Consider the following 21,157-nt stretch of genomic DNA (forward strand, 5'->3'; position numbering starts at 1 on the left):
TCTTAACTTCTGATAGGAATGGTCAGTTTGTTCTAAGAGTGTATCTCTTAAGAGTGTTCTGATAAGTTAAAATTCTGTTCTCTCTCTCTATGTCTCTCTCTCTGTCTCTCTCTCTCACACACACACACACACACACACACACACACACACTGAGAGAGATAGAGAGGGAGAGGAGAGAGAGAGAGAGAGAGAGAGAGAGAGAGAGAGAGAGAGAGAGAGAGATGCAAACATCGGTAATGGATGAATGGTATTAGAAGCAATGAGGTAAAGAAATGTCAGAGATGCTTATGGGAAAAGTACAATGATATGTATGTGAAAGTGTATCACAAGAAAAATCAGTATTTTATATGAATAAAAATACTATGTAAAATGTTTAAGAGAATAAATTATGTTATATTCAGGAAAATGGTGAAAAATAGGCATGAATATAAAAAGCTAAATAATCTAACTTTATAACAGTGCACATGTAGATGGACTCAGTAACTTTCAAAGATACAACATACAAAATTAAAAAAATATTGCTTGTTTGGTGAATAGTAATGAAATTGGAGGAAAAAAGGAGTCTAATTTGGTCAAACTTCATTATATACTTGTATGGAATTCTTGAAAAATGAAAATAAATCTTTCATTAGTAAACAATTGTATAAATATTCTAAAATTAAAGCAGAAAATGTATTTATAACGTGTAGAACTTAAAGCTGATACCTGTCAATTTTTCATCCCATTTTCCTCTATAATACCTTTCCCTCTCAATTCTTCAATAATCTGATTTCTGTGTCCTTTGAGTTCACAAGTGATATTTCAATCAAGATATCACAGGTGTCTTTCATGACACATTACATTCCTCACTTATTGTTGATTCTGAAGGAAGTCAGGAAGTAGATCTGAGCTGAATGACATTTAACACAAGCTGCCACTCTGTTCCAGGACATGTAGGCGCAAGGTCAAAGCTGAACAATCAGAACTTAGAACTGTCTTCATATCCCTTAAAGCCCTTAAATATAGGAACAACTATAAACACATAATTAGTAAAGATTTACCAAGTCTTTACATCTTCACTTCAGAACACATGCTCATTACTGCATCAGGAAATTAAAACTATTTAGAATGTGGTTAGACACTCTACTGGTTTAAGATAGTTGAAGTAGTTTTCTTTTATTGGGGGAGACAGAACTTAGCATTTTATTTAGATCTTCATTAAACTGTTGGAATTGGAACCAGACATACATAATAAACCTCCAAAAATAGATGCTGAAAGACACTTTATTGCTTAGGGCAAGCAGTCATGGAATAAGCATGAAAACAAGCTGGCTTCTCTGTACCACACCAGCCAAGTCAGCTTTTGCCATGGCCAGCTGCACAAGATCTGCCCTTCCTTCTGTTAACACCAGCCAGATACCCTGTAGGTCTAACCCAAAGTTTTTCTGTAGGACACCTTAGCCTACCTAGGAATGCTGGAAATGTGTTAAAGGAATCATGGTGTTGAGGAGAAAAAATCTTTTAAAAGCTGACATCTGAGGTGATGGCTTCTCTGTACTTACACCATATCCCAGAATACAAAACATAAACAATTAGAAAATGTTCAAGTATGGAAGACTTTCCTCCTCCCCACCAAAACCACTGCTCTCTGAAGGAAGCTGGTTTTTCTGTAGCTATTCCAACTATTCAGAAAGCTCTGTGGATCTGGTTTTGAAAATAAAGCAAAGTTAAAACCCTTGGAGGAGCTATTGTGCAGTATGGAGTACTCTTTTGTATAAAGAAAAAAAAGTTACCTGGTACCTAACTGCAACCTATAGACCCTCAGATACTGCCCTGTATGACATCAGAAGGGTGTCAAGTGCCTGTTTTTCTAGAGTAAAAGGTGGTGAGATTTGTCTAGTGCTGAAACCATGCATAGGATTGGTTTACTAAATAAAACCTTATTATATAGTCCTCCAAAGACAGCTGAAAAGTAGAGAGATTTTTTTTTGAAATGGTGCTGCTTGAGGAGGCAATTCCTAGTAAAATCACCAGGGAGATGGTTTAATTTTAACTGCCTTTGTCTTTAAGTCAGGCTAGAACTACAACTGAAACCTTCATTTCATGCAAGATTGATTGGATAAGAACTTTCCCTGACAAAGAACTACATAATTAGAGATGACTGAATTACAGGGAGGACAAGGAAAGGGGCCTCACAGTCAATAAATAGAGCTCAAGACATTACAAATTCATGCTGACAGGGCTGTGGCATTGCCAGTCTATAGTCAAACTACAAGTAATTAACGTGCATGTTACAAGGACATTTTCAGCATCTGTTGGGAAAGTAATTGGAATTAGGACTTTGGAGGATTAGGTGATACAGTGAAAAGGTTTGATTTCAAAGCATTATTCACTACAGTGTTTGTTTCTAGGCAGTTAATGGGTCACCTATGCTTACTATATCCATTATAATGATGAACAAATATGTAGGGAGAGAATAGCAAGCCCAATTAACAGTCCCACACAAAAGATAAAATACTTATCAGATGCTGAAAGATGACAGAAAATTTTAGGAAGAAGGCCCTTTCCATCAGAGGTTGAAGGCTTCTGTGTAACCTATGCCAACAAGTCTGGTGGTGGTGAGAGGGAAGGCTAACACTTTCAAGCTTTTTGGGCATTTCCTATGGGAATCTGTCCCTACCAAAGTGGCCACAGGCTGCAGTCCTCTGATAAATTGGCTTTTTCAAATCAAGATCCCTGACAATAACCCAAGGACAAAGAACAAGATTCTTCTTCACAATTTCTAATTGCTCTCTCTCATTCTGAAAAGTACCATAATGGAAAATGAGATCAACAATGGATGAGAAATTCCAATATGAGAGACCTGAATAAGAACTCTCCTGCACATACATCCTTTAGTGAGAGATTTTGCCACCCAATGACCAGCATAAACAACTGAGTGGTCCACATTGGTATACTCCTTTCCTGAAAAGGCCCCTATTCCATGTGCTCTCCAACTGCCATAAGTACCCACAATGATTTTTCAGTCATTCAAATCAGCATTGTATCATCCTCAAGGAATTTTCTAAGTACCAGAGCTTTGATAACTTTGTCCTCTAGAGCCTCCCTCATCTCATCAAGACAAACTTCTTCCTCATGATGACTGGATATAACAATTGTGTGGACTCTGATGGGAACCACAGCACCTCGATCTTGCATATACTGCACAATTACTTGAGTTTTAGAAACTGTGCATAGCCAAGGCAATGTGCCATTGTGACATCGTTCAGCCAGTTTGGCATTTAGCTTGTGTGCTAAGACAATGGTTAAAGGCATACACTCTACAGTTTCATCAGTGGCATAACAAACATCAAACCCAATGATTTTTTCATTCTGGTTAAGATGAACACCTGGGTAATATCTGATGAGTTGTTGTTCTAAGGCAACCAACACATTACAAGTCTTATAGTCAAACCTTTCAGAAGTATCATCTTATCCAATGTCCTTGATGCCTTCACAAACCACTTTCTGGTAATCAATGGCAACTCTGGATGTAATTTCCCCAGCAAGAAGGATCATTTGAGTTTAAGAACAGTTTCATGAGCCACTTTAGCATTAGGGTCCTACCGAAGGTGTGCATCAGGAACAGCATCACGGATTTGGTCACAAATCTTATCTGTGTGATCTTCTCCTACTGACTCTGAGGTGAAGAGGAATGTCCTCTCCTTGATGAATGCAGAAACTGTTGACTACTTTTCTTCCTTAGCAACATTCTCAGAAAATTGGGATACTAGAGGAGCTAGTTAGCATTCATGAGGTTTCCAGAATGGTTGTAGATTTATTCTTCAAAGTCTTATCTCTAAAGTATGCAATGTCATCATTAATAATGTCTTACACTGAAGTTCTAGAATGCAACCAAGGAAAATGGCAGCAGCTGGTATCATTTTAGGGTTTCTTGGACCAACAACTCTGAGGGAAATTTCCCCTTTCTGGAACTATGTTTTTTTGTTAGGTATTCTATGCTTCTCTGCAAGAAGCATTGACTGCCTAATCAAAGATATGAAAAAATTTCTTTCTTCAAATCACTGAAGTAAAAGGATGTCAGAAGGTATGAATAGATGGAAAGATCTCCCATTTTATTGTTTAGCATAATTAACATTGTACACATGTCTATCCAATCAATATTTAGAGATTCAATATACTTCTAATGAAAATATCCATGAGATTCTCTAAAGAAATTGTCTAAATCCTCAATTTCATATAGAGGCACAAAACATTCCATAGTCAAAATTAACCTGAGGAAAAAAATAATGGTCGGTAGATTACAAAATCATATTTCCAGGAACATTATAGATGTATAGTATTAAAAATATGGTATTAGCAAAAATAAATGTGTGAATTAATTGAAAGAAACAGGAGTCCCACACATGAATGTGCATAGCTAGAGCCATGTGATATTTGATTAAAAAGTCAAAAGTAAACAATGGAGGGAAGATAGCACCTTCAACAAATTGTCCTAGAAAAACTCAATGTTCACATGTAGAAGAATATTAGATACAAATTCACCACATTACACAGAAAATAAATTCCAAATGGATCAAATATCTACATATGAAATAATGAAATTATTAGAAGAAAAAGTATGCAGTACTGAATGATATACAAACGTAGAGAAGAGTTTTCTTGTTAAGACTCCAGTTAGACTGGATTTAAGGTTAATAATTGACAAACAGGACTACATAAAACTAAAACTCTGTACAGTGAATAAAAAAGTAGTTCAAGTAAAGATAAAGTTCATAAAATAGGAGAGAATGATTGACAGCTACACTTCTGATAATAGATTAATGTCCAGAATACATAGAGAACTCAAACAGAGAAACAACCCAGAGAACAAAAGGCTCAAATGAAAACTAGGATGTAAAAAATGGCTAACAAATATTGAAGAAAGTGTTCAGAATTCTTAGGAGTTAGATATTTTCAAATTAATTCTACATTGAGATTTCTTGAAACTCCAGTCAGAATGGTGAAGAACAAGAAAAGAGCTGACAACATGTGCTGTAGAAGATGTTTAAATGGCAACTCTCCCCTTTAGTTTTGGTGGGAGTTGAAACTAGGGCAATCAATATGGAAATGGAGAAGAGAAATTCTGAAACTCTAAAGTATATTTACCTCATTACCCAGATTCAACACTCCTTGGCATATGCCAAAGGACTCAACCTTCCATTCTTCAGCTATTTCTGCATGTTCACTGTCACTCTAGTCATGATAGCTAGGACAGGGAAACTCAATGTCCTATATCTCCTGAGTGGATTAAGAATGTGGTACATACAAACAATGGAATAATACTTGGAATAATATCATTACCACTTTAGATGTTGCCCTAGTAGATAAGGCACATTGACAGTTTCTCATACTGTAACCTACTTTGCTACAGATTCAAAGAAAAATAAAGAAAAGGTCACATAATGGTTGATCAAAGATACCATTGTTTGTCTTGCTTTTATAAAGAGTGTGGCTTTGCATGTTTCAGAAGACAATTGGGAGAAAGTTCAGAGCTTGCTTCAGGATGATTGTGGTACTGCTGATAGCAGCCTTGCTGGCCCTGAGGCCAGTTCAGAGCAAGGATGAATATATCAATGAATACAGGGTGGGTTCTTGACACATCCAAGAAAAGTAATGGAAAAGGGAGTGGAGAGATGATGGAAATAGTTGAAAAGGACAGGACTGTAGGATTTCTGTAGTAAAGGCTAGAAATGTCATGCCCTGACCCTATAACATAGTCTTTTTTTACTTAATATTATATCTGAAAGCCATAAAATGCTTGAAGAGAACAAGGCAGACCATTTTGTTTTTAATAAGTTCTTTACACACTTTAAAGAAACAGTTAAAAAGTCAGATTTGTGAATATATTCTCATAGTCAGAGAATATTAGGAATAGCCAGCTTTACTGCAAAGTTTGTGCCAGAAACATGCTACAACAAACAAACATATCAGGATTAACTCAAAGTATAGAAATATAGAATAAATTTAATGCTCTAGACACGTAGAAGTATCAGAGGCAAATCTACATATTTTACTGAGTTAATATCCACAATGTCAAGAGACCATGTATACTTTGGGATTTGCCTCTTGAATGTACTTAGGATTAATGAAAAGTCAAAGGGGTAGGACTTATTCTCATGGTGAATCATGCAGCCTAATTTTGAAATATGTAGTTAATTACAAATCAGGAGCAGTTTCGCAGCAGTTAGTAGTAGTATTTAAAGTGGGAGAATAAAACAGATCTTTATGCTTTGATTTGGAGGGTAAGAGCATAGGGAAATCCTACATTTTCTTGCTTTCCCATACTTTTCCAAAAACATGTCAGACACTGTTGAACTCAGATTTTCTTGAAAGTTTTAATCTGGAAGTCACATTTTCTCATAGGACCTCAGTAAACTCTGAAAGTTTGTGATCTCAGTTTTCTCTTTTTCCTATGCTTTATTTCAGAAGGTCAACAATGCTGAGCCCTCTGTACTCCATGAAGGTAAAGTCCTATCCATCATCCTTTTCAATCGTGCTTTTTAATTATCAGTTTTTCAATGTGTTGTTTCATATTTTTTATCTTAGGGATGAATAGATATTACTTTCACTGTGCAGATAGATAAATGCTGGGGACATGATTGCATTCATCCTACTGAATGGAGGGGAGATAGAACTCCCATAATGGCAGAAATAATTGATCTGCTTCCAATGCAAAATCATCACTGTGAAATGAGGCAGAAAATGCAAGTGCCTTAATACTGACTACTCTGAGTTTGAAAGGCTCCATGGTTTCTTTCTTCCTTAGTGTTTCTCTTTAATTCTAGAGCTTCAGGAGGAGTTTTCTCTTTGCCTCTCTGGTTACTAGTTAATTGTCTTTAATAAAAATGAAACAGGGCACATTATCCTTAGGCATTTAGTGAATTTGTTAGACAGCACTATTGTTATTTATCATTTTCCAGAATTGTAGTATATAATTTATTAAACAGCTAACTTATATTTTATTCTAGAAATTGGAAACCTGGAATAAAACCTTTTATACAGGTGTGGATCTCATCTAATGCCCTGTAGCACAATTGGAGATGCTTCTGATGTCAGTACAGTCTTCTTTTCCATTATTATGCTTCTTTCTTTGGAGACATTTCATGTGCTATGTTAGTACCCAAACACATCTTGTTTGCCAGATGTAGGAGCATACTTCTATGAGGATTACAAATACAGAAACTTCTGCATTGTTAGAATTTGTAATTAGAAAGAAAGAATGAGTATTTGTAGAAGAGGGATCTAGCAATTGGCAGACAGGCTCTGAGAGAATGGACCTTGAGATCAGATCAGGAAAAGGAAACAAGAGAGAAGTTATTTATCAATGTGCTTGTACCATCTGGCCCTTTCTATGCAGATCCTGTGGAACAAAACCAAGGTTCAGAAAAGAATCATCTCCTGTTGAATGATAAACAGCCAGAATCACCACTAGGAGCTAATCATTTGCCTTCAGACACTGCCAGGAATGCACAAGAAAATGAACAGAAAGAAGTAAAAAGGGCTCAAGAGCAACTGCCTTCTTCTCTTGAAAACTCTGCATCAGCCCAAACAGCAAGTCAGCAGCAGGACTCCTCTCAGCAAGAACCTAATAATTCTGGAAGCAGTAGAAGGCAGAAATTTTATTGTCCTGTTTTTGGAATAGGAAGATTAGGACTCTAATGAATTTTCTAATCTGTAGTTATCCAGGACTAGGTTGATTTGTTCAGGTATGCCTTTGAGGAGCATAGCTCCACTGTTCCCTTTTCTCAATGACTACCTTTTCAATTTAGTAGACTTGGTTTATAGAATTACAGAAACACCCTCCCTCGATCCCATGTCTTCTGTGTTCACACTCACTCATGCATTTCATCTTAAGTGTGTACAATGTACCCCATGCTCAGAAACTCAGACTATGGTTATTTTATTATCCTTGATAGATAGTTTCTGGGGAATAGTCCATAATCTACTACTCTAGCTCTTGGCCTGTTTCCCTTTCCAATGGTATACCCCAGATTCTTGGCTAGGAGAAAATACCTTTCCTAGAGCAGTCTTTTGGCAACAGAGAAGTGTTTATTCATTTCTAACTATTTCAGTATTCAATTATCCAACACTTTCATAAATGATAAATGTGATATTTAAACTTAGTTTGATCAATCTGAATTTGAATAAATTATAATTGAATTGCATTCTTTAGTTACTAGATCTCTCTTCATGTCTGTGTGTTACTTGCAATACCTGCATTTAATAGAGAGAATTCCTGATCATTTATCTAGAAGGATTGTATACAGCTTCTCCATTTCCTGATGTCTTACTCTGGGATGGGCTAATATCTGTTTTTGTGATGATATGACTTTTAGTAGTTGCATTTCAGATAGGTTTTTGTCAAACCCAAGCTGGTCTTAAGCTCACTACCTACTATAGAAAGCCTTTCTTTTATTCCCTTTTCTTTTTTTTAAACTTTTCTCTCATAAATTACATCTAGACCACAGGTTGTACTCTGTCCCATCCTACCAGTTTTCCACATCCCTTAAATCCTCTTTCTTCAAGAATCATTGTGTCACTTTTTTCCTCAGAAAAAAGAAGTACTCCCATTGATATAAACCAAACACAGCATGACAATTTTCTGTAAGTCTAGGTACAAACTTTCATATCAGTATTAGACAAGGCAACTTAGTAAGAAGAAAATGGTCCTACAGCAGGCAATAGAGCCAGAGACATTTGCACTATTAAAGTCTCACAAACATTCAACTTCCAAGATAAACAAACTCAGTATGTATACATAAGGCTTAGTGTAGACAGTTGAAGGGTCTGTGATTGTTGGGTCAGTCTCTGAGAGCCTCTATGAAACTTAGTTAGTTGATTCTGTGGACCATTTTCCTGTGGTGTTATAGAACCCTCTTCCTTCAATTCTTCCTTTTAATCTTCTTCCAGATTCTCTGAAGCCCTCTAATGCTTGATTCTGAGTCTTTTAATCTGCTCTCATCTGTTGCTAAATGAAGCATTTAAGGTGCTCTAGTGCACTTTTTCTATTGTAGGTCTATAGGCTGCCTAGCACCTGCTTCTTGAGATTTAAGACTTTCTCAGGCAAGAGAGCGCTTTAATGGTATGGGTCTTAAGTTGGATCAGTTATTGGTTAGTCAGTCCAGAAAGTTCTGTGCCACTATTATGCAAGCATATTTTGCAGAAAGGAAAAAACTTAATCAAGGTTTTCGTGGCTGGGTTGGTGTTCCATTCTCTCCTCTGGGTGCTTTGACTTGTTAAAGAAGTTGGCCAGTTCAGGTTCTCCTTCCCATGTTACTAGCAGTCTTCACTAGGCTCACTCTTATAGATTACAACTAGTTTCCAGTTTCCAGGGCTATTATGTTACCCCTGAAAATCCCCCAATTACAGTCTTCTCTCAGAGGATTATCTCCCTTGATCCCTCCTGTTCCCATCTCCACCTGCCCTCAGTACAACTGCCAACTCAGTTTCATTCACCCTTTCCAGATTGATCCTTGCACTTCCCCTTGAGTTTTATTATTTAGGATTTCTGAAGTCTGTTTGTATCCACATTTTATGGGGTTCTGGATTTTTGGATAGAGTTCTACCAAGTTTAATTGCAGGATTTTCTCATAACTTTTCTCTTTTGGGTGTTGCTTCTGTATTCTCAGGATTATTAAATGAGTGACACCCTGAGGGACTAGATTAATAACAGGGCTGTTTCATAAGTTTTATCTTTTGGGTGCCAGTTCTGGGTTCTTATTACTTCTCTAAATTATTGAGAGATGGAAACATGAGGGATATCTGCTGACCTTTTAAAATGGTGCTTTTCTGAAATGTGACCTCACCATAATTGTGTGTACCATTAAGGGTAGGCCTTTAGCAGGCAGAATCAGATTAAACCCTGGTGAGAAATAATTCAAACAGGAATTGAATGGCCCATGAAATTAAATTTCACCCTGAAATTTTATTTCAGCTAGAGAAATAATATCTACCCATGGGGCAGTGATACATGATACATTGCAGTATTACAAACTAACATGCCATTGTTTATCATTTCTTGTGCTTCAATAAATGGATGTAGTAAAATGTAAAGTTTTCAGAACAAAAGGACATATTCACACAACTAAAATTTGAATGGAAAGGCCAAATCTATCTTTTCCTCTAACTAGGTTCAGAACTCATAAGGACTAAAATGTACCTCCCTCTAATTTTGAATTTAATTTAATTTTGTTGCTGTTGTTGTTGTTGCTGCTGCTGCTGCTGCTGTTTTAATCAGAGTCTCACTACATAGCCCTGGTTGACCTGGCACTCGCTTTAACTAGAGAAAATTGTGACCTTCTGAGTATTGGATTTACAGGCATGCACCAGTAAGTCTGACATGCTCTATTTCTTTCTCATTCTTTCTCTTTCCCTTTTCCATTCCTTCTCATTTTATCCTTTGTAACTTTAGCTAAAAGGTTCCTTTCAAACATAACTATCCATAGACTCAATGGCTCTCACCCCTTGTTGTAAAACATTTCAAATGCCCGTTTTACTTCCAATTTCTTGTTTTGTTGAGTTCACATTTTCATATTTGTTGGAGTTATTTCTTTCTCCTATGAAGATTTCATTTTCCTATGGTCATTAGCATCTTTCCTCTCAAATCCATGTTCTACTTGACATCATTCTATAATGAAATATTCATTTTGATTCTTCTGTTTAAACTTCAAATGATGAAATGTGTAAAACACAAAATATAGCACAGTGATTCACTACAAACTTAATATGAAATTATGGAGAGACACTGGCAACTGAGTCTCTTTTATGGTTCTTTAAAATCATCACATAAAATTGACTGGTCAAAGAGATAACAAATCTGGAAACTCTTGGGCACATTGTTCATTCCTCCATGTGGCCCTAAATAAAAACAACAACAACAAAAACAGCAACAAAAAAAGCAGTGAAAATCTGAATGTCAGAATCCTAGTGTGTTCCTATATGTACACCAAACAGTGGGACCAACAATAATAATTCATTGGCTTATGAACATTGAGCAAACAGTCTTCAACCCATCAAATTTCATATGAATTGCAGAAGAGGCCAAATCCCAGAAGACTTGGCTTTCTGCAGCTCCAAGTTCCACAAGATATGAAGTATGGCCTTTGTCATAGGAATGTCTGAGAGGGAAGACTTATAGATTCATAGTGAATAGAAAGGAAGCAATAAGTTATCAGAATTGAATACAGGTTCAGGAAGAGAAAAAAAGAAGCAAAAGTTCATGATAAAAGCATAGGTGGGTGACATGGGCAAGGCATTTAAAATATAATCTGGTTTATTATTTTAATTGATGTCCCAATATAGCCGGTTCAGTTAAGTACAATATCAGTGGCATAGTCAAAATACTCGATCCATATGATCAGGTGTTCTCTTTGTCTTGGATCCCTGTCACTTCTGCAGCCTTTTAATAAGTATGATCTAAGGTCATGTTTTCCTGACCAGGAAATATAAACCTTAAACAAATAAATCAATCTTAGAATGCAATTATCAGTGGTAGAAAGGATCCTCCCTCTGTTTACCTTACACCTAATTGCAAACAGCATGTCCATGCTTTAAGGAATTAAAACAGTTTCTGGGAAGGGAATCAGTCAGCAGTTCTCTGCACCTAAATCCTGTGGAAGGGAGAGCTAAACCTTCAGAGGGGTACACATGCCTGGGAAGCCAGAAGAGACTACAGTCTGCCCACATTTCTGACTCCAGAGGAAAACACCTAACGCCATCTGGGACCCTGGTGCGACTGGGCTCTGGGAAAAGGCAGCACAGACCCTCCTGGTTGCCGCCCTCACCAAGAGCTCAAAAGCAGGCCCCCAGGAGCGAATTGAGCTGTGGGACCACAGGTAAGACCAACTTTTCTGCTCCAAACAACCTCCCTGGTGGAATAAGGACACAGGCCAACAGAAACAGCTGAAGACCAGAAGACAGGAAAGACTACACACCTGAAAGCAGAACACTCTGTTCTCATAACTGGCTGAAAGAAAACAGGAAAACAGGTCCACAGCACTCTTGACACACAGGCTTATAGCAAGGTCTAGCCACTGTCAGAAGTAGCAGAACAAGGTAACACCAGAGAAAACCTGATGATGAGAGGCAAGCACAGGAACCCAAGCAACAAAAACCAACACTACATGGCATCATTGAAGCCCAATTCTCCCACCAAAGCAAACACTGAATATCCAAACACAGCAGAAAAGCATGATCTAGATTTAAAATCACATTTGGTCATGATGCTGGAGGACTTCAAGAAAGACATGAAGAACTCCCTTAGAGAAACCCAGGAAATCATAAATAAACAAGGAGAAGCCTATAGAGAGGAATCACAAAAATACCTGAAAGAATTCCAGGAAAACATAATCAAACAGGTGAAGAGGTTAAAAATGGAAATAATAGCAATCAAGAAAGGACACAGGGAAACAACCCTGGATATAGGAAACCAAAGGAAGAGACATGGAGCCATAGATACAAGCATAACAAACAGAATACAATAGATAGAAGAGAGAATCTCAGGAGCAGAAGTTTCCAGAGAAATCGTCGACTCAAAGGTCCAAGAAAATGTAAAACGGAAAAAACTACTTCAAAACATACAGGAAATCCAAGACTCAGTGAGAAGATCAAACCTAAGGATAATAGGTATAGAAGAGAGTGAAGACTCCCAGCTCAAAGGACCAGTAAATCTCTTCAACAAAATCATAGAAGAAAAGTTCCCTAACCTAAAGAAAGAAATGCCCATAAACATACAAGAAGCCTACAGAACTCAAAATAGATTGGACCAGAAAAGAAATTCCTCCTGTCACATAATAGTCAAAACACCAAATGCACAAAATAAAGAAAGAATTTTAAAAGTAGTAAGGGAAAAAGGTCAAGTAACATATAAAGGCAGACCTATCAGAATCACACCAGACTTTTGACCAGAGACTATGAAAGCCAGAAGATCCTGGACAGATGTCATACAGACCCTAAGAGAACACAAATGCCTGCCCAGGTTACTGTATCCTGCAAAACCCTCAATTAACAAGATGGAGAAACCAAGATATTCCATGACAAAACCAAATTTACACAATATCTTTCTACAAATCCAGCACTGCAAAGGATAATAAATGGTAAAGCCCAACATAAGGAGGCAAGCTATACCCTAGAAGAAGCAAGAAACTAATCATCTTGGCAACAAAACAAAGAGAAGAAAAACATACAAACATAATCTCACATCCAAATATGAATATAACAGGAAGCAATAATCACTATTCCTTAATATCTCTCAACATCAATGGTCTCAACTCTCCAATAAAAAGACATAGATAAACAAACTGGATGTGCAATGAGGACCCTGCATTCTTCTGTCTACAGGAAACACACCTCAGAGACAAAGACAAAGACAGACACTAACTCAGATTGAAAGGCTGGAAAATAAATTTCCAATCAAATGGTCTGGAAGAAGCAAGCTGGAGTAGCATTCTAATATCGAAATAAAACTGATTTTCAACTAAAAGTCATCAAAAAAAGGTAAAGAAGGACACTTTATATTCATCAAAGGAAAAATCCACCAAGATGAACTCTCTATCCTAAATATCTATGCTCCAAAATAAAGGGCACCTACATACATAAAAGAAACCTTACTAAAGCTCAAAACACACATTGCACATCACACAATAATAGTAGGAGATTACAACACCCCACTGTCATCAATGGACAGACCATGGAAACAAAAATTGAACAGAGACGTAGACAGACTAAGAGAAGTCATGAACCAAATGGACTTAATAGATATTTATAGAACATTCTATCCTAAAGCAAAAGGATATACATTCTTCTCAGCACGTCATGGTACTTTCTTCAAAATTGACCTTATTATTGGTCAAAAACAGGCCTCCACAGACACAGAAAAAGAAATAATCCCATGCGTCCTATCAGACTACCATGGCCTAAAGCTGGTCTTCAATAACAATAAGGGAAGAATGCCCACATAAACATGGAAGTTGAACAATGCTCTACTCAATGATAACCTGGTCAAGGAAGAAATAAAGAAAGAAATTAAAGACTTCTTAAAATTTAATGAAAATGAAGGTACAACATACCAAAACTTATGGGACACAATGAAAGCTGTGCTAAGAGGAAAACTCATAGCGCTGAGTGCCTGCAGAAAGAAACAGGAAAGAGCATATGTCAGCAGCTTGACAACACACCTAAAAGCTCTAGAACAAAAAGAAGCAAATACACCCAGGAGCAGTAGAGGTCAGGAAATAATCAAACTCAGAGCTGAAATCAACCAAGTAGAAACAAAATGGACCATAGAAAGAATCAACAGAACCAAAAGTTGGTTCTTTGAGAAAATCAACAAGATAGATAAACCCCTAGCCAGACTAATGAGAGGACACAGAGAGTATGTCCATATTAACAAAATCAGAAATGATAAGGGAGACATAACTACAGAATCAGAGGAAATTCAAAAAAATCATCAGATCCTACTACAAAAGCCTATATTCAACAAACTTGAAAAATATGAGGAAATGGACAATTTCCTAGACAGATACCAGGTACCAAAGTTAAATCAGGAACAGATAAACCAGTTAAACAACCCCATAACTCCTAAGGAAATAGAAGCAGTCATTAAAGGTCTCCCACCAAAAAGAGCCCAGAACCAGACAGAATCAGTGCAGAAATCTTTCAGACCTTCATAGAAGACCTCATACTAATATTATCCAAACTATTCCACAAAATTGAAACAGATGGAGCACTACCAAATTCCTTCTATGAATCCACAATTACTCTTATACCTAAACCACACAAAGACCCAACAAAGAAAGAGAACTTCAGACCAATTTCCCTTATGAATATCGACACAAAAATACTCAATAAAATTCTGGCAAACCGAATCCAAGAGCACATCAAAAAAATCGTTCACCATGATCAAGTAGGCTTCATCTCAGGCATGCAGGATGGTTTAATATATGGAAAACAATCAATGTGATCCATTACAAAAACAAACAGAAAGAACAAAACCACATGATCATTTCATTAGATGCTGAGAAAGCATTTGACAAAATTCAACACCCCTTCATGATAAAAGTCCTGGAAAGAATAGGAATTCAAGGCCCATACCTAAACATAGTAAAAGCCATATACAGCAAACCAGTCGCTAACATTAAACTAAATGGAGAGAAACTTGAGGCAATCCCACTAAAATCAGGGACTAGACAAGGCTGCCCACCCTCTCCCTACTTATTCAATATAGTTCTTGAAGTTCTAGCCAGAGCAATCAGACAACAAAAGGAGATCAAGGGGATACAGATTGGAAAAGAAGAAGTCAAAATATCACTATTTGCAGATGATATGATAGTATATTTAAGCGATCCCAAAAGTTCCACCAGAGAACTACTAAAGCTGATAAACAACTTCAGCAATGGGTATAAAATTAACTCAAATAAATCAGTTGTCTTCCTCCACACAAAAGCAAGCCGAGAACCTTCAATAGAACCAAATCCCCATCAAAAAATACCAATCCATTTCTTTAAAAGAGTTAGACAGAACAATTTGCAAATTCATCTGAATAATTGAAAAACCCAGGATAGGCTAAAACTATCCTCTAAAAACAATAAAGGACTGGGGGAATCACTATCCCTGAACTCAAGCAGTATTACAGAGCAAAGGGTGATAAAACATGCCAGTATTAGTACAGAGACAGACAGATAGACCAGTGGAATAAAATTGAAGATCCAGAAATGAACCCACACACCTATGGTCACTTGATTTTTGACAAAGGAGCCAAAATCATCCAATGGAAAAAGGATACCATTTTCAGCGAATGGTGCTGGTTCAACTGGAGGTCAACATGTAGAAGAATGCAGATCGATCCATGCTCATCACCCTGTACAAAGCTTAAGTCCAAGTGGATCAAGGACCTCCACATCAAACTAGATACACTCAAACTAATAGAAGAAAAGATGGGGAAGCATCTCGAACACATTGGCACTGGAGAAAATTTCCTGAACAAAACACCAATGACCTATGCTCTAAGACCAAGATTCGACAAATGGGAGCTCATAAAACTGCAAAGCTTCTGTAAGGCAAAGGACAGTGTTGTTAGGACAAAACGGCAACCAATAGATTTGGAAAAAATCTTTACCAATACTACAACAGATAGAGGCCTTATATCCAAAATATACAAAGAACACAAGAAGTTCGACTGCAGGGAGACAAATAACCCTATTAAAAAATGGGGTTCAGAGCTAAATAAAGAATTCACAGCTGAGGAATGCCGAATGACTGAGAAACACCTAAAGAAATGTTCAACATCTTTAGCAATAAGGACATGTAAATCAAAAAGAACTCCTGAGATTTCACCTCACACCAGTGAGAATGGCTAAGATCAAAAACTCAGGTGACAGCAGATGCTGGCGAGGATGTGAGAAAGAGGAACACCTCCTCCATTCCTGGTGGGACTGCAACTGGTACAACCATTCTGCAAATCAGTCTGGAGGTTCCTCAGAAAATTGGACATTGAACTACCTGAGGACCCAGCTATACCTCTCTTGGGCATATACCCAAAAGATGCCCCAACATATAACAAAGACACGTGCTCCCCTATGTTCATAGCAGCCTTATTTATAATAGCCAGAAGCTGGAAAGAACCCGGATGTCCTTCAACAGAGGATTGGATACAGAAAATGTGGTATATCTACACAATGGAATATTACTCAGTTATCAAAAACAATGACTTTATGAAATTCATAGGCAAATGGTTGGAACTGGAAAATATCATCCTGAGTGAGGTAACCCAATCACAGAGAAACACACATGGTATGCACTCATTGATAAGTGGCTATTAGCCCAAATGATTGAATTACCCTCGATGCACAGAATACATGAAACTCAAGCAGGGTGACTAAAATGCGCATGCTTCATTCCTGTTTTAAAAGGCGAACAAGAATACCCTTGGCAGGGAATAGGGAGACAATGATTAAAACAGAGGCAGAAGGAACACCCATTTAGAGCCTGCCCTACATGTGGCCCATACATATGTAGCCACCCAATTAGATAAAATGGATGAAGCAAAGAAGTGCAGGCCAACAGGAACCGGATGTAGAACTCTCCTGAGAGAAACAGCCAAAATACAGCAAATACATAGGTGAATGCCAGTAGCAAACCACTGAACTGAGAATGGGACCCCCGTTGAAGGAATCAGAGAAAGGATTGGAAGAGCTTGAAGGGTCTCGAGACCCCATATGAACAACAATGCCAACCAACCAGAACTTCCAGGGACTAAGCCACTACCCAAAGACTATACATGGACTGACCCTGGGCTCCAACCTCATGTGTAGCAATGAATAGCCTAGTAAGAGCACCAGTGGAAGGGGAAGCCCTTGGTCCTACCAAGACTGAACCCCCAGTGAATGTGATTATTGTTGGGAGGGCGTTAATGGGGGGAGGATGTGGAGGGGAACATCTATAGAGAAGGGGAAGGGAAGGGCTTAGGGGGGTGTTGGGGGAGAAACTGGGAAGGTGAATAACAATCGAAATGTAAATAAGAAATATTCAAGTTAATGAAGACGGAAAAAAAAAAAAGAACTAGAAGGAACACTAACCAATACTTTCTATGAAGCCACATTTGCACTGATACCAAAACACAAAGACCCAACAAAGAAAGAGAACTTCAGACCAATTTACCTCATGAATTTTGATGTCAAAATACTCAACAAAATTTTCGCAAACAGAATCTAAGGACACGTCAAAATTATCATTCACCATGAACAAGTAGGCTTCATCACAGGGATGCAGACATGTTTCACTATATGAAAATCCATCACCATATCCACTATATAAACAAACTCAAAGAAAAAATATGATCATCACAGTATATGCCAAAAATGCCTTTGACAAAACACAACACTCTTCAAAATTATTGAAGGGATCAGGAATTCAAAGTCCCTACATAACCAATAAAAGCAATATACAACAAACCAATAGCCAACATCAAATCAAATTGAGAGAGAAAAAAAAAAAAGAATCCCACTAAAATCAGGGAAAGGTCACAGCTGTCCACTATTTCCCTGTTTATCCTATATAGTACTTGAATTCTATCCAGAGCAATTATGCAATGAACCATCAAAAGGATAAAAATTGGAAATGAGCAAGTAAAGATATCACTATTTGTGGATGATATGATAGTATACCTAAGTGACACCCCCCCACCAAAGACATTGGAGAACTCCTACAGCTGATAAAGAACTTCAGCAAGGTGGCTAGAAATAAAATTAGCTCTAACAAAAGAGTAGCCTTCCTCTACTCAAAGGAAAATGGGCTGAGAAAAAATTAGGGAAATGACACCCTTTATGGAAGTCACAAATAATATAAAAAATCTTGGTGTGACCCTCACCAAGCAAGTGAAAGACCTGTGTGACCAGAACTTCAAGTATCTGAAGAAAGGAATCAAAGAAGACCTCAGAAGATGGAAAGATCTCTAATGCTCATGGATTGGCAGGATTAACATAGTAAAAATGGCCATATTACCAAAAGCAATATACAGAGGCAATGCAATCCCCATCAATATTCTAACTCATTATTTCCAAAAAGATAGAAAGAACAATTTTCAAATTTACTGGAATAACAAAAAATCTAGGATAGCAAAAACCATTCTCAAAAATCAAATAACTGGTAAAAAAAAAAAAAACTGTATAGTATTGGTACAGAGACAAGGACGTAGATCAATGGAATAGGACTGAAGACCCAGACTCAAACAACAATGGTAAATTGATTTTTGTAAAAGAATCTAAAACCATTCAGTGTAAAAAAAAAAAAAAAAAAAAAAAGATAGCATTTTCAACAAATGGTGCTGACTCAGGTGGCAGTCATCAGGTAAAAGAATGCAAATCTATCTCTTCTTTTTTTTTTATCTTTATTAACTTGGGTATTTCTTATTTACATTTCGATTGTCATTCCCTTTCCCGGTTTTCAGGTCACCATCCCCCTAACCACTCCCCCCTTCTCTATGGGTGTTCCCCTCCCAATCCTCCCCCCATTACCACCCTTGCCCTCTTAGTCACATTCACTGGGGGTTCAGTCTTGGCAGGACCAGGGGACTCCCCTTCCACTGGTTCTCTTAGTAGGCTATTCATTGCTACCTATGGGTCAGTTCACATATAGACTTTGGGTAGTGGCTTGATCCCTGGAAACTTTGGTTGGTTGGCATTGTTGTTCATATGGGGTCTCGAGACCCTTCAAGCTCTTCCAGTCCTTTCTCTGATTCCTTCAATGGGGGTCCCATTCTCAGTTCAATGGTTTGCTGTTGGCATTCGCCTATGTATTTGCTGTATTCTGGCTGTGTCTCTCAGGAGAGATCTCTATCGGGTTCCTGTCCGCCTGCACTTCTTTGCTTCATCCATCTTATCTAGTTTGGTGGCTGTATGTGTATGGGGCACATGTGAAGCATTTGCATTTTGGTCATCCTTCTTGAGTTTCAAGTGCTCTGTACATCTAGGGTAATTCAAGCATTTGGGTTAATATTCACTTATCAATGGGTGCATTCCATGTGTGTTTTTCTGTGATTGGGTTACCTCACTCAGGATGATATTTTCCAATTCCATCCATTTGCCTATGAATTTCAAAAAGTCATTGTTTTTGATAGCTGAGTAATATTCCATTGTTTAGATGTACCACATTTTCTGTATCCATTCCTCTGTTAAAGCACATCTGGGTTCTTTTCCATATTCTGGCTATTATAAATAAGGCTGCTGTGAACATAGTGGAGCATGTGTCTTTATTATAAGTTGGGGCATCCTTTGGGTTAATGCCCAAGAGAGGTATAGCTGGGTCCTCAGGTAGTTCAATGTCCAATTTTCTGAGGAACCTCTAGACTGATTTGCAGAATGGTTGTACCAGTCTGCAATCCCACCAACAAGTGGGAAAGAGTGTTCCTCTTTCTCCACATCCTCGCCAGCATTTTCTGTCACCTGAGTTTTTGATCTTCACCCTTCTCACTGGTGTGAGGTGAAATCTCAGGGTTGTTTTGATTTGCATTTCCCTTAGAACTAAAGATGTTGAACATTTTTTAGGTGTTTCTCAGCCATTCGGCATTCCTCAGCTGTGAATTCTTTGTTTAGCTCTGAACCCCATTTTTTTTATTAACTTGAGTATTTCTTATTTACATTTCTAATGTTATTTCCTTTCCTGGTTTCCGGGTAAACATCCCCCTAATACCTCCCCCCTCCTCTTCTTTATGGGTGTTCCTCTCCCAATCCTCCCCCATTACTGCCCTCCCCCCAACAATCAAGTTCACTGTGAACCCCATTTTTAATAGGGTTATTTGTCTCCCTGCCGTCTAACTTTTTGAGTTCTTTGTATATTTTGGATATAAGGCCTCTATCTGTTGTAGGATTGGTAAAGATCTTTTCCCAGTCTGTTGGTGGCTGTTTTGTCCTAAGAACAGTGTCCTTTGCCTTACAGAAGCTTTGCAGTTTTGTGAGCTCCCATTTGTTGATTCTTGATCTTAGAGCATAAGCCATTGGTGTTTTGTTCAGGAAATTTTCTCCAGTGCCCATGTGTTCGAGATTCTTCCTCAATTTTTCTTCTATTAGTTTGAGTGTATCTGGTTTGATGTGGAGATCCTTGATCCACTTGGACTTAAGCTTTGTACAGGGTGATAAGCATGGATCGATTTGCATTCTTCTACATCCTGACCTCCAGTTGAACCAGCACCATTTGCTGAAAATGCTGTCTTTTGTCCATTGGATGGTTTTGGCTCCTTTGTCAAAAATCAAGTGAACATGGGTGTGAGGGTTCATTTCTGGGTCTTCAATTCTATTCCACTGTCTGTGTCTGTACCAATACCATGAAGTTTTTTTTAACACTATTGCTCTTTAATACTGCTTGAGTTCAGGGATAGTTTTTCCCCTGGAAGTCCTTTTATAGTTGAGGATAGATTTCGCTATCGTTGGTTTTTTGTTATTCCAGATGAATTTGCAAATTGTTCTGTCTAACTCGCTGAAGTATTGGATTGGTTTGATGGGGCTTCCATTGAATCTGTAGTTCGCTTTTGGTAAAATGGCCATTTTTACTATATTAATCCTGCCAATCCATGAGCATAGGAGATCTTTCCATCTTCTGAGGTCTTCTTCAATTTCTTTCTTCAGAGTCTTGAAGTTCTTATCAT

At 37.7% G+C, this 21,157-nt stretch overlaps 1 pseudogene; it reads right to left on the reverse strand.

The window, feature by feature from the left end:
* Positions 1-2,873: 2,873 nt before the first annotated feature.
* Positions 2,874-21,157, reverse strand: part of LOC116903758 — an 84,498-nt pseudogene continuing 66,214 nt past the window's right edge.

The sequence above is a fragment of the Rattus rattus genome, chromosome 6 (assembly GCF_011064425.1).
Source record: "Rattus rattus isolate New Zealand chromosome 6, Rrattus_CSIRO_v1, whole genome shotgun sequence".
Classification (NCBI taxonomy): domain Eukaryota; kingdom Metazoa; phylum Chordata; class Mammalia; order Rodentia; family Muridae; genus Rattus; species Rattus rattus.